Source organism: Bidens hawaiensis, unplaced genomic scaffold (genome assembly GCF_021521415.1).
Source record: "Bidens hawaiensis isolate Kalapana, Puna unplaced genomic scaffold, B.hawaiensis_p1.1 tig00001521_1, whole genome shotgun sequence".
Taxonomy (NCBI): Eukaryota; Viridiplantae; Streptophyta; class Magnoliopsida; order Asterales; family Asteraceae; genus Bidens; species Bidens hawaiensis.
Window position 1 is genome coordinate 3,489,801 of NW_027491087.1, and position 15,804 is coordinate 3,505,604.

The following is a 15,804-nucleotide window of genomic DNA, read 5'->3' on the forward strand; positions in this document are numbered from 1 at the left end:
TGACCAATCGAATTCCTGCTCTTAGACGCCATTCAACACCCTCCAAATACACAGTCCATTACTCTCACTGAGGTCAAACAGACCGGACATACAGGGTGTGTTTGGGATTGCTTATTTAAGTGAAAAGGGACTTTTTGTTAAAAGACTTATTAACTTATGAATATTTTAAAAGAAGTTTATAAAAAAATGTTTAGATTAGCTTATGTGCTGGGGAAAACCAAAATAAAAACTCTTTTTAAAAGGAATGTAATGGGTTATAGGGGCGTAATAGGTAAATCAAACCCATTAAGTTAATAAGTTATAGATTCCTAACTTTTCAAAACCCTTGTATTTTGCCTTCTCCATAAGTTAAAATCCATAAGGCTTTATGGTTTGCCAAACACCTTATACACTTTATTAATTTTTTCAAAAAATTTAGGGATATTGGTTTTTAATACTCTTAACTTGCATCTGTTGGTTGATATCACTCTCAACTTTCGATTTGTTACCCATCACTCCCAACATTCACCTTAGTTGTTTATGGCACTCCCGAACTTTACGGACCCTAACTCCGTTAGTTTTTCTTGCAGACGTGGCATTTTTTTGATGATTTGGCATGAATAGGTGGCATTTTTTTTATTCTTTTCTTAATCCATTATACCCGGCCCACTTTCCCCCTACCTCATCAATCATCTATTCATCCCCTCCTATCAACCCTAAAATCCAGAAATCATCATTTATCCATTCCCTCTACCACCGACCACCATAGTTGCCTCATAACCACCGACCACCAACTCTACTCAACATGAAACTAGATGTCACAGCCCCCGACCCCTATACCCTGGGAGGGAAGCCGTGAACATTGATTGGTGGTATTGGTGTTTATTAAATTATTTTGCAGCGGAATATTTCATCAGAACCGTAGTTAGGAAAAATGATTAGAGTTATAAAAACACCTTGTTTATTATTATAAGAAACTGGAAATTTAACCCATTTTGATACAAACATAATTTTTATAGGGATAAACCCTAATTTACAAAACACGTTTCTTTATTCTGGTGACAAGCCACTTATTTAAGCTGGAAACCCGCAGACATCATTCCTTTCTCTCTAACAAGTCACCTGAAACATGTTTAAAATATTTGATTAGCAAGAAATACTGGTGAGTACATTCATTTGTAAATGACACATTTTACAGTTATAGCATTAAGATGTTTTTACATCTGCCTGCTTACAAATTACCGAAAGGTACTTGTCACTCGACCGTATCTATGACGGTGGTCATATTAATTATTGGCTAACACTTGTCCAATAAGTAACGTGTAATAGCCCAGTAGGCAAGCCTTATATACAAAACCCCACAATACCAGTAGTAACCATCCCGTAAGTCTACAGAGACTTAATCACTGCAATGTATTTTGAATACATTAAAAATATATTTGAAAACATTTAGACCACTTGCCATGACTTTTATAAGTTTTAAAATTATCATGACAATGTCAGAAAAACAGTTGTCTCACGCAAATGTGAGTGGTACAAAAACTCGAATGTCTCACCTTGCAAGTTTACAATTAAAGAAAACGCCACTTGGTATTAAGCACCTAAGATAAGCACAATGTAGTATACCTAGATTAGTATAAAACCAATAATCATAACGATAATCACGAGAGTAGAAACTTTACACGATGGCACAATGTCTTACCTTAACAGGCAGAGCTTTGGATTCGCGTTTAAGTTTCTTTCGATCTGATAGGATATCGCTACGATAACTCGGGTATTATACTATTCTCTTAATATATAATATATGTGTGTGAGAATTTATAGAAAGATCAGAATTTTTGGTGCAAAGAATGAATGTCCCATTCTCAACCTATTTATAGCTGATTTTGGACCTCATCGCGATACACGATGGACATGACCAAAGGTCATCGCGTATCGCGAAGAATCTCGAGCTACGTCGAGTCAGCCCTAGGCATGCTACGTGGATTTTCCACAAAAATACTAAGGCAGCCCTTAAGCAGCTCGCGGCGATGCGAAGTGCGCCATCAAAGCGCCACATTGCACTCATCGCACTTCGCCCGAGCCCGTGCGCATGCGCGTCCGGGTGCTTCACACCCTTCGCTAGGACCACTGGTTGTGATATGTCTTATAAGAATATTAACATATAAATTTTCTTTCTTATAAAGAGCTCACTAGTTTTATAATCTAGCGATGTGGGACAAGTACTTACACTCCTATTTGTACCATGGTGGAAGCTTCTACTTTTCTTTCCTCCACCAATGTGGGATGGAATTTTCTCCTTTCATTTCCTTACTTTTTCCTTTTATTTATTTTGTGGTTTGTTATAGTCTCCCCTCCTTATTTTGAATCTCGTCCTCGAGATTTGGTTGGAATAAGTGTGGGTACTTCAGTTTCATTTCGGATTCCAATTCCCAAGTATATTTTGGTCCATGTTTTGAATCCCACTTCAGTTTGACCAGAACTATTCTTTTATGCTTGAGATTCTTGATCTTTCTATCTTCAATTTGCAAAGGTTTCTCAACGAATTTCAACTTTTCATCTACCTTTATATCTTGAAATGGTACTTCTAGTGTTTTATCAGCTAAACATTTCCTTAAGTTACTTACATGAAATACATCATGTATACCTGACATTTCCTCTGGTAATTGTAGCTGATAGGCTACTGGTCCAATTCGTTTGAGAATTTGAAATGGTCCAACAAATATTGGACTTAACTTTCCTCTCTTACCGAATCGGATTACTCCTTTCCATGGAGATACTTTTAGTAGCAGTTTGTATCCAACTTGAAATTCCAATGGTTTGCGTCAATGATCTGCATAACTTTTCTGACGATCTCGTGCGGTCTTTAATCTTTCCTTAACTTGATTTATCTTATCAGTACTTTCTTGTATGATTTCAGCACCTGATAATTGTTTTCCACCTAATTCTGCCTAACACATTGGAGTTCTGCACCTTCATCCATAAAGGGCTTAAAATGGGGCAACATTAATACTTGTATGATAGCTGTTATTATAGGAGAATTCTATTAGTGATAAATGGTCATTCCAATTTCCACCAAAATCTATTACACATGCTCTTAACATGTTTTCCAATGTTTGTATGGTCCTTTCACTTTGACCATCAGTCTGTGGATGGTATGTTGTGCTCAATTTTAATTTTGTTCCCATAGCTACTTGGAAACTTTTCCAAAAATGAAAACTAAAATGGCTATCCCGATCAGATACAATAGATAATGGAACTCCATGTAATGAGACAACTTTGTCTACATACGGCTTAGCTAATTGTTCCATTTTGAAAGTTTCCTTCATTGGTATGAAATGAGCTGATTTTGTTAATCTATCCACAATCACCCAGATTGTGTCATTACCTCTTCTTGTGGTAGGTAATTTGGTAACAAAATCCATTGTTATTAATTCCCATTTCCATTATGGCATTTCTAATTGTTGAAGTAATCCGGATGGCTTTTGATGTTCTGCTTTAACTTGTGAACAAGTTAAACATTTTGAAACATAACTAGTTATGTCGTTTTTCATTCCTATCCACCAATAGATTTTCTTCAAATCTTGATACATTTTATCTCTTCCAGGATGCATTGTGTATTTGGAGTTATGAGATTCTTCGAGAATCTTTTCTCGTAATCCTCCTATGATTGGTATCCAGATCCTGTTCCCCATTCGGAGAATTTCATCAGTTCCTTTGACAAGTAGATCAATGGTACCATTTCTTTTCTCATCGGTAATATTATTTTCTTCTATTGCTTGTTTCAAGGCATTCTTTACTTCATCAATTAAATTGATTTGAAGTTCTAATCTTAGGGCTCGCACTCTTTTAGGTTTCTCATGCTCTTTTCTGCTTAATGCATCGGCTACTATATTTGTCTTACCTTCACGGTATAGGATTTCACAATCATAGTCGCTAAGAATTTTCATTCAGCGTCTTTGCCTCATGTTAAGCTCTTTTTGCCCAAAGATATATTTTAAACTTTTATGATCTGTAAATACATTAAACTTACTACCATATAGCTGGTGTCTCCAGATCTTTTAAGGCAAAAATTATTGCTCCCAATTCTAAGTCATGTGTTGTATAATTCTCTTCATGCTTCTTTAATTGTCTAGATGCGTAAGCAATAACTTTTTCACGTTGCATTAATACACATCCCAATCCTGATTTAGAAGCAACACAACAAATTATGAAATCTTCAGTTCCTTCTGGTAGTGCAAGTATCGGGGCATTTTTTAACTTTTGCTTCAAAGTTATAAAAGCTTCTTCTTGATTAGGTCCCCATTCAAACTTGACATTCTTACATGTTAACTTGGTTAACGGAACTGCTATTCGGGAAAATTTTGAATGAAGCGTCTATAATATCCTGCTAATCCTAAGAAACTTCAAATTTCTGTAGGAGTTTTAGGAATTTCTCAATTAGTAATAGCTTCTATTTTGGAAGGGTCCACGTGAATACCTTCATGGTTAATCAAGTGTCCTAGAAACTGTACTTCTTGTAACCAAAATTCACATTTTGAGAATTTAGCATAAAGCTTCTCTTTTCTCAATAGTGTCAAAAGTGTATGAAGATGTTTGACTTGATCTTCACTGGTTTTGGAATAAATAAGTATATCATCTATGAAAACGATTACATATTTATCCAAATATGGTTTACATATTCGGTTCATCATATCCATAAATGCAGCTGGTGCATTGGTTAAACCAAATGGCATGACTGTAAACTCATAATGACCATATCTTGTTCTAAAAGCTGTTTTAGGAGCATCTTCTTCTTACACTTTTAATTGATGGTATCCTGAGCGTAAATCGATTTTAGAAAAATATCGAGCTCCTTGGAGTTGATCGAATAAATCATCAATTCTTGGTAAATGATACCGATTCTTAATTGTGACTTTATTCAATTATCTATAATCGATACACATACGCATCGACCCATCTTTCTTTTTGACAAACAGTACCGGTGCTCCCCAAGGTGATGAGCTAGGTCGTATAAAACCCTTTTCTAGCAATTCATCTAGTTGCTTCTTTAATTCCAACATCTCTGTTGGCGCTAGTCTATATGGTGCTTTAGAAACTCGCGCTATTCCTGGTATTATATGGATTCTAAATTCAACTTCACGATCAGGCGGTTGTCCAGGTAAATCTTCTGGAAAAACATCAGGATATTCCGATACTACCGGAAGTTCTTTTAGCGCTTTTCCTTTGGCGCTAATGATTACAGAGATCATATATACTACGCCTTGTTTCCTTAGATAGCTTGTCGCTTTCATTACTGATATGAACTTTCTAGGCTTGAGCATTTTATCTCCTTGAATTGTAATAATTTCTCCTGTTGGCGAGCGAATTTCAACATAATTTATATTGCATAGGATTCGAGCATGATTGGCTGCTAACCAGTCCATTCCTAATATAACATCATCCAGCCAGATTCATTGGGAGTAAATTTGATTTAAACTGGTGGCCGGCCTAGTAAGTTTATATTTTCTTCTTGAAGTACTTCATGAATATGAATGGAATTTCCATCGGCCATTTCTACCGTGCAGACTTGATAGAGTTTGGTTAATGGTTGATTTAGAGCTTGGCAAAACTTTGTGTTTATAAAACTTTGGTTTGCTCCGGAATCAAACAATACTTTAGCGCAAATGTTATTAATAAGGAACGTACCCGCAATGACGTCTGGAATCATTGATGCTTCTTGTGCAGTAAGCTGAAAAGCTCGTGCATTCTTCTTAGGTCCATTTGCATTCTTTGCTTTGTTGTCAGACATCTTTATCAGCTTTGGACATTCTGCACGGATGTGGCCAGGTTCTCCGCAGTTGTAGCAAGCACAACTTTCCTTTCTTCTGCATTCTTCATCCGTATGTCCAGCCATTTTGCAATAATTGCAATACTTAGTTTTCTTAAAAGCGCATCTCCCTGAATGTCTTTTTCTGCAAGTTCTACAGAAAGGATGAGCATAGGATTGCCCTGTTCCTTTCTTCTTAAACTGTTGGGTAATCTTCTGGGATAAATCTTTCTTTTTGTTTTCTTCCTGAGTTCGGATTAATCCGTCTATCATGGTATTGGCTAGCTCAACTGTTTCTTCAATAGTATGAGGTCTAGCTAACTTAACCATATCGCGGATTTCACTTACTAATCCCCAAATATAACGAAAATTAGCACTGATTCTGGCGAAGCCAAGCCGGTACCATTCTCGCATATTCAAAGAATTTTGTCGTACACTAACGACACTTCACACCTTCCATCTTGTGGTTTAAGAACATAGTAGCACTATTTTCTCTTTCATGAGGAAGACAAAATTTCCTTTCTACTATTTCTTTAAACTCTTCCCATATCATAGTATAAACTATGTGACTTCCTTTTGACGGGAGGACGGTGTTCCACCATTCCATTGCTTCATTAATGAAGAGGTTAAAAGCATACAATATTTTATCTTCTTCAGCACATTTACTGATTCTTATAATAGCTTCTGTCTTTTCTTACCAACGTAGTGCTGAAATAGATCCTTCTTTTCCAGAGAATTCGGTTGGTTTACAAGCCAAGAAATCGTTGTAAGTACAACCGTGAACTTTTGACTTTTTGTGTAACATCCTACTTTCGGTTATTATAATAAAAATAAATTTCGTTATTTCATAGTGGGTCGTTATCGGTTTAGATAAATAGAATACGAGTTGGGCTAGTGTTGGGTAAATGAATATGGGTTATGGACTTGGGTTAGGAAAGAAAGAAGGAAAGACCATGGGCTTAAGCCCATGATCCATAAATATATAAACCCTTAATATCCATTTAATCCTCATTCACACATATTCCATACACCACCCAAAACACACACTTAAGATTTCTCTCTAGTTCTTCCTTATCTCTAGCCGAAATCAAGAAGGAAACCGAGCACCGACCCGAGGTAATGATAGTTTAATATTGTACGAGCCTAAAACGTTAGTTATAGTCGCTTAAAGACGAGCCGACACCGTTAAACCGTTTAAATCACAAGATCCGGGTGGAATCGGGTATAAACCGGACCTAAGATGAGTTTAGGGATCACCCTAGCTCAAATCTGGATCAAACGTGACGAAAAACGATGAAAACGGTGGAAGAACGAGTGAAATCTCGTTTTTCCGGCGAAAACGCGGTTTTCTGGCGATGGCGGCGCCGGAAAAGATAAAGGTGTCAGGGAATGTTCCCTGACCTAACCCTAGTTCGCTAAGGAAACTTAGAGAATCAGAGGGTGATTCTTTAGCTAGTTCGCTAAGGAAACTTAGAGAATCAGAGGGTGATTCTTTAGCTAGTTCGCTAAGGAAACTTACAGAACTAGAGGGTGATTCTTTAGCTAGTTCGCTAAGGAAACTTAGAGAATCAGAGGGTGGTTCTTTAGCTAGTTCGCTAAGGAAACTTAGAGAATCAGAGGGTGGTTCTTTAGCTAGTTCGCTAAGGAAACTTAGAGAACTAGAGGGTGATTCTTTAGCTAGTTCGCTAAGGAAACTTAGAGAATCAGAGGGTGATTTCTTTAGCTAGTTCGCTAAGGAAACTTAGAGAACTAGAGGGTGATTCTTTAGCTGATTCGCTAAGGGAACTTAGAGAACCAGAGGGTGATTCTTTAACTGATTCGCATAAGGAAGCCTAACGAACTAGGCTTGATTCTTTATCCGATTCATTAAGGAAAAGGGTAACGAATTACCCTTGATTCTTTAAGACCATTCGTTAACAAATATAACGAATTAGAAGGTCTAATTCGCTAAGACCAAAGTAACGAATTGAAGTTTAACAGAAGGACAGAATGGTCCCTGAACTTAGAAAGGAATGAATTAATTACAAATAAGCTAGTGATATGGCTAGTAATAGATAATTAATACGAGTAATTGTTATACAGTTAGCCGCCCCAACTGAAGAAAGGAATAACAATTAACGGTGAACGTAACCGACTTCAGATGAGTTTCTAGCCCCATTTATGTGTTATGTTTTCGGGGCTGTGTGCATACTCAATATGTTTGTTAATACGCTTATCCTAAGAGATAAGTGTATGCCTTATGTGAATAATGTGAAATGTCTGAATGATTGCTTGATGGTACGTGAACGATCTTCGGATATTGCACGTACTGTCAGATTGTAACGCTATGAATAAGGTAAGTATGATATGTATGCTTATGTGTATGAACGTGATAAAGTTAATAAAAGAATGAAAGGATGGTTGTATGGTTGTATGGTTACGAAAAGGGTACCGAGCCCTAATAATACTCGAGGTATGATGTATGGTTGTATTGTAACGAAGAGGGAATCGAACCCTACTAATATTCAAGAACTAGGGAACCGAACCCTACTAATATTTGAGGAAAGAGGGTACCGAGCCCTAATAATACTCGAGGAAGGAGGGTACCGAGCCCTAATAATACTCGAGGAAGGAGGGTACCGAGCCCTAATAATACTCGAGGAATGTAGGGTGTAATGCTCTTTATAACGTAAGATATGAAAGCAAGTTAGTACAAAAGAAAGTATGAAAGTATGAAAGTATGAATGAAAGAATATAAGTTTGTGTGTATTGTATAATGTATGATTAACTAGAACTCACTCAGCGTAGCTGAATTTTAGTATGCACGCAGGTGAGTAGGATGAGGTAGCTCGCTTGAGGGGACACGTGGCGTTGAATAAGAGACTGGCATCGGAAGGCTCAGGGCGTGTTATGTTTTGATTACTTAGTTTTCGAAAGACAAGTTGGTTGTTTAAGACAAGTTTTGAATTGTTATGAAATGTTTTATTAAAGTTTTTATATTCCGCGAATGTTTTTTTTATTAACTCTGATATTAGAACTGCGTTTATGAGTAAATCCAACACGAAAGTAGGGCTACCGGTAACGGGGCCTTACATTTTGGGTAATGGTTTGCTATTTCATCCATTCACACTATTACTAGCTTCAGTGTTAGACTTACGAATTACCCAAAGGTACTTGTCACTTGACCGTATCTATGACCGTGGTCATATTACTTATCGGCTAACACTTGTCCAATAAGTAGCGTGTAATAGCCCAGTATGCAAGCCTTGTATACAAAACCCTACAATACCAGTAGTAACCATCCCGTAAGTCTACAGAGACTTAATCACTGTAATGTATTTTGAATACTTTAAAAATATATTTGAAAACATTTAGACCACTTGCCATGAGTTTTATAGGTTTTAAAATTATCATGACAATGTCAGAAAAACAGTTGTCTCACACAAATGTGAGTGGTACAAAAACTCGAATGTCTCACCTTGCAAGTTTACAATTAAAGAAAACGCCTCTTGGTATTAAGCACCTAAGATAATGTAACGATTCCGGCAAATCCAGGTATACCCTAGCCGGTATATACTATTTACGTGTCATTTAATATTGATTATATGAGTTATAGTACGTATATACGAGTATATATGATTCATAGTACGAATCATACTCAATTATATAGTGAATCGTATTGGAATTACAATTAACCAATGAACGATTATTGAAACCCGAACGAATCGGGAATTACATTATAGACGAAGTATATAATATCTAGGGATGTTACGAAGTATTAATGCTTCGGGATAAGTGAATTATAGCACAGAAAAGGGATTTCGATTTATTAGTACGTCGGTACGATAAACGAAACCTTTAACATCAAACCAAGCAAGAGACGATCGATCAAGCCGAAAAAGATGTGTAATTATTAATAATATGATGTTTTAATGTCATGGTTTAAGTTTTTAAAGTTTTTAAGTCGGTTTTATGTAAATTTTATTTTAACCCGAAAAACAACCATTTTAGGCTCATTTTAAGCCGAATTACGAGTTTAAACGAGAAACGAACTGAACCAGATTATCCACAACATTATCCGGATTGCGTAATCCAAATGTGTGGCCATGGTTTGAGATGTGGGCCCCCCCCACACCACCAATATGGCCGGCCCTTATACACACACATTACACACTTCTTTTTCTTTTTCTAACATCAAAAACTCACAAAACTCTCTCAAACCTTCAAGTATTCATCCAAATCCATCATTTCTAACCAAGATTTGAAGGTATAAACATGTTTTTAATGCTTGATTCTTGTTTCTAATTCTATAATCTTGAGAAAAGGAGGTTTCATGTGAAAAATGGGTGAAAACCCGAGATGAAACCGATTCTCGTGTGATCAAGGGATGTATACAAGCTATACAAAGGATCTTGATCCAAGTAATTAGTTAAAAGAGTTTAGAATGAAATTTTACGGTTGAAATCTTGTAAAAATGAGTTTCCATGTGAAAGACGGGTGAAAACCCGAGATGAAACCGACTCTTGCATGATCAAGAGATGTATACATGTTATACAAGGGATCTTGGTCCAAGAAATGAGTAAAAAGAGTCGAGAACGGATTTTTACGGTTAAAACCTTTGTTTTTATATCAAAACCGACACTATGAAAGAAATGGTTTGATTGTTGGTGTAACTTGCTTGGTATAGTGTTATTGTGCTTGTAAGTGTTGTATCTAGTGGCTAGCAAAGGCTAGAAACCCGGATCTTTGCGATCTAACGCTAGAAAACACAAGATAGTTCGGTTTTCGTGTGAGTTAGTGATTTTGGACAGATTGTAGCGTGCTTAGAGTCGGGTCACAAAATTTCACAGAGATGATCTACACATGAAAATATGAGATCTGTGAATTTTTGGTAATTTTTGGATAAAGGATGAATATTTGGTGAATTTAATGCTCGGTTTTGGCCAAAAATGGTGAAAAATAGCTAAACTTGATGAAAAATTCTGGAAAATTTAGGATAAGCTTTTTATAACATATAAAAGTCACACACAAAATTTGAGCTCAGTTGGAAAAGTCTAAAGGGGCTTTTCGGTAAAACGAGTTCTAGGGCTTTCTAGCTCGGTTTTTGTGAAAATGGCTTGAAAAATGAGTTTTGGGTTCTGGAAAAATTCCAGGGAGTTATGAGGATGGCAGGGATCATCCCGGAAAAATTTGGGATTTTTCTAAAGTCTTTTGATATTTTTGACATATTTAGTGTTTTAATAATGTTTAAAAATAGATAAATAAATGTAAATATAAAAAAAATATCTGGAAAATTTGTATAAAATTTATTACTGTCAAAATAAGTTTTGTGCAAAATTTCAAGACCCGAGACTAAACGGGTAATTATTTGTGCTAAAAAGGACATAAAAACAAATTTTTAAAGCTTAAAACTTGTAAACCGGCAAAACTCGCATAAGCGAGCTGACTGGTATATAAAAACCTAAAAATAGACCATTTTCATAATACTAAGTAAATTAAATAAAAGAAAATCATCCGAAAATAATTCGGATGATTTGGGTAATTTTACCCGATTTTACTGTTTCCGACACCTAAATGACGGAAACGGGCCCCGCGGCCAAACGGGGTGTCCAAACCGAGCTCTAATTTCATCACTTTAACTAAAATATCAGTCAAACACCATTTATGGGCCGGGTGTGGTCAAACTCATTTTTGAAACTTAAAAACGGTTAACCGTGCTAGGCACGCGAATCGAAGAAAACATAAAAATGATAATTTTGACTGTCAAACTCTAAGCAATGTCACAATCTGAGTCCTTAGAAGTGTCACGAGGTCAACATTGTCCCAGGATCGAGTACAGTACTGGGTTAACAATGTCCCCAGACGTACAGATTGACATAGATTTAATTTACGGGAATTATATAGTAACGACTAGATATTATATTACAGATCCAGGCACGTAGCTGTTCATTGTATTACCCACCGACTCACAAAAAGGTGAGTTTTCACGAGCCCCTTTTACTGAACTGTTTTAAATATTTTCCCGGGGCGGAAAACATGTCTTTGTTAAAATATTTAAGTACATACCGATCGTATGGAAACACTTGTATATTTATATATATATGGTTTGATGCATAGAATATATAAATTGTTTATCGTGTGGGATTGTTCTGGGGTAACATAGTTCCCAGAGGTTATTATTATTGTTCTGGGGTAACATAGTTCCCAGAGGTTATTATTGTTCTGGGGTAACATAGTTCCCAGAGGTGGTTATTGTTCTGGCGTAACATAGTTCCCAAAGGTTATTATTATTGTTCTGGGGTAACATAGTTCCCAGCGGTTATTATTGTTCTGGGGTAACTTAGTTCCCAGAGGTTATAAATGCTTTGGGGAAACATAATTCCCCGCATAATTACATTGTTTAATAAATTATTATTAAAATGATCTGTCAGTGTTTATTTAAATTAGTGAAACTCACCAACTATTCGTAGTTGACCCGTTTTCTTTACATGTTTTCTAGGTATGCCCAAGTTGGAATGATTGATATGTGCTTAATGATCTGTGCTACTTGTTGGAAGCTTGCTGATCTATATTTTGTAACGAATATAAATTAATGTCTTATCGGTAAAATTTGTGTGTAACACCTAGACAGTAACGAAACTAGTAACAATTTAATATGATATAAATTTATGTAGTGGTATTTTCTTTATAAGCAATGCTGTTGATATCAGATGTGTCTGTTGCATCCCGTGTACGTTTCCGCTGCGGTTACGGGGTGTTACAGAACTTGGTATCAGAGCCATTGGTTATAAAGAATTAGGATGTCTGAAAGAGATACCTAAAATATAACCAGTAGCTCAAGTATTATAGGATCTGAATATCAACTAATAATTTATTGTGACGGGATCTGGATGAACTTGGATGGACAAGTGAGTTATTATGGTCCGGAACATAATAACAGACTTGTCTGCACGGGAGAATTCAGGGGAAGTCACGAGGAACTTTAAATAGGTAAAATTGGCAACATATGTGTAAATATATGATAATATTATTATGTGGTAAAGTTGTATAAATAAGTATGCATTAATTTGATTATGAATTACACTATGGAAAGAACTATATGCTTGTTAACTTGTGTGCAGGTAAAAATGTCAAGCCCGCATAGCTTATCAGTAGAGGAGGATCCGGAGGAGGTTAGCCCCGGAAACTCCGGGAGCTTACACGTGTCTTCCGACTCCGAGCCTAGCGAGGCGAGTCACAGGAGCTAGAGCCAGTCCTCCCCGGCCCGGATCGTCAGATCCCCTACTCCACTCGCACTGCAGGCCACCTCTGTCCCTCCGGGATTTGGTCCTCGCCTTACGGCGCGGATCAGCATTCCGCGTGTCCCACCGACCTCTCCCCCACCCCGACCTGCTACTCGTCGGGGAGAGTCCTCATCTCAGCCCGAGCGATGGCTCTACCTGTCTGGGGCCTTCCGAGACAGGAGCGGGATGCGGCAGCCTGGCTACGAGTGCTCACAGAGCAAGTAAATGAGCACTCAGCCGCCCTGACCGTGGGGGTACAGAGACGGGTGTACCTTGGTGACCGCATACTGGATTGCCAGTATGCAATCGACCGGTTGACAAGGGAGTGCTCGTACTCCCTATTGATGGTTCAGCGGTTAGAGGCGTGGCTCCGGGGGGGTGATGGCAGTAGTGGTGGCGTTGGTGGCAGTGATGATGTGGTGGGCATACCACCGTGTTTAGTAGTTATGTTTGGATGGGGATAGACAGGGACCATTTTTTTGATACTCTGTGTAAGTAGTTAGTGGTGATACTAACACGGAGTGAATCTTGTTTAGTTACGATACAACCACTGGCCCCTAGGGTGGGTCTCTTTTGGGGCATATCTTTATAGATACTTTTGGGTATCATTCAAGCACTGACCCTTTTACGGGTTATGTCGAGATGATACCGACATAGGGCCCTTGTATTAAAACTTAGTTGTGTAATGTTGACTGGAAAGTATGTAAACTGATGTTGTGTAATATGTATCAATGTTTACTAATGAATGAAATATGTATTGTGTTTTATAATTTGAGATGGTATTGATTATATGTATTTCTTAATGTTGTGTAGAATGGCACCGAAATGATCAACGAAAACATCGGAAGTAGATGTGAGCCGTTTGATTGCTCAACAATTGGAGGCGGCGATACCGGATATAGTATCGCGCATCGCCGCCAGTATTAATAACTCGACCAATCCAACCCCTCCGAGCAATCAAACGCCCATAAATAATGACGGGGAACAAAATGCTAATCCTCCAAGGAATGATAACACTATTCCGAGTAATGACGCACCGCCTAGGGTGGTCGTTACTGACAGCAATGGCCCTATACCTACGGTAGAGACAAACCGTACTGAACCAATTCGTACATCCAGGGGATGTTCGATCAAGGATTTTATGTTGTGCAAGCCATTAGAGTTTAGCGGGTCTGAAGGACCGAATGGGTTAGTTAAATGGATAGAGAAAATAGAATCAGTGGTGAATATTAGCAACTGTCCCGAGGATTGTGTCGTTAAGTACGCCACTTGTACATTCACCGACCATGCCTTGACATGGTGGAACACCATAGTACAGACTCGAGGTCAGGCGGCGACAAACCGCATGACCTGGACAGAGCTTAAGGCTCTCGTTTTGGAACATTTCTGCCCAAAGAATGAATTACAGAAACTGGAAAATGAGTTGTGGAACCTGGAAATGCAGGGGGCGGATCATTTGGGATATACAAACCGGTTCAATGAGCTGTCACGATTAGTACCATGGTTGGTCACCCCAGAGGCAAAAAGGGTGGAGCGTTATATTTGGGGACTAACTCCAGTAGTGAGGAGTATAGTTAACGCGGGGGGACACCAGACGTATGAGGGTGCAGTGACACAGGCCGGTATTGTCACGTATGATTTCTTAAGGAGTGGATCACTAAAGGTGACAGGAGAGTCTGCTGGGGGAAAGCGAGGTACGTATGACAATAGGATCCGGGAGAAGCAGCAAGGTAAACGGGCTAGACCCACTGCCCAGAACTACGCTATGACTAGTTCGGGCGGAAGGCAAGAACCGCAGAAGGGAACGTTTCCTAAGTGTGGGAAATGTGGTTACCACCATGGTGGCGTGTGCAAAGAGGTGGTGTGCCACCGGTGCGGCAGGATTGGGCACACAGCACCAAAACGTAGGACAAACCTGAACAACCTAAATCGACAACCGCAACCAATTCGTGCTCAACCATTTAGGACCCAACCAGCCCTGCAGCAAAACCCGCAAGGAAACCAAATGGTGACCACTAGCCGTGCCTGCTACGAATGCGGCAGCACGGATCACTTCAAAAGAAACTGCCCGAAACTGAACCAAGGAGGAAACGGGAGACAACCCACGGGTCAGGCATCGTTGTCCAACCCGGCGAGAAGCCGAGCTTTCGTGATAGGGGCGAGCGAAGCACGCCAGGACCCCAGCGTAGTGACAGGTACATTCCTTGTTTCTGACCATTACGCTTCAGTATTATTTGATACGGGTGCTGATAGAAGTTTTGTCTCCGTTAAATTCCTATTAATAGCAAACATGCCGGTTAGTGAATCCATAGAACCCTATACCGTAGAAGTCGCTAACGGTAAGACCATGATAGTCAATCAAATCGTTCGGAATTGTCCTTTTATTCTAAACAAACAATCCTTTCTGATTGACTTGTTACCGGTAGAACTGGGTAGTTTTGATGTGATAGTGGGAATGGATTGGTTAGCACGCAACAAGGTAGAAATAAATTGTGAAAAGAAAGTCGTCAAGATCCGGGTGTCGGATGACGAAGAAGTATTAGTGCAGGGTGATGAGTCGGGCAATATGATGCCATTTATATCCCACCTCAAGGCGTTAAAATATATACGCCAAGGATGTGTGGCGTATCTAGCAAGCTTGACGGCCACAGATTCTGAGGAGAAACGGGTGGATGATATTCCAGTGGTGCGCGAATTTCCACAAGTTTTCCCAGAAGAACTTCCTGGATTACCACCAACCCGACAAGTTGAATT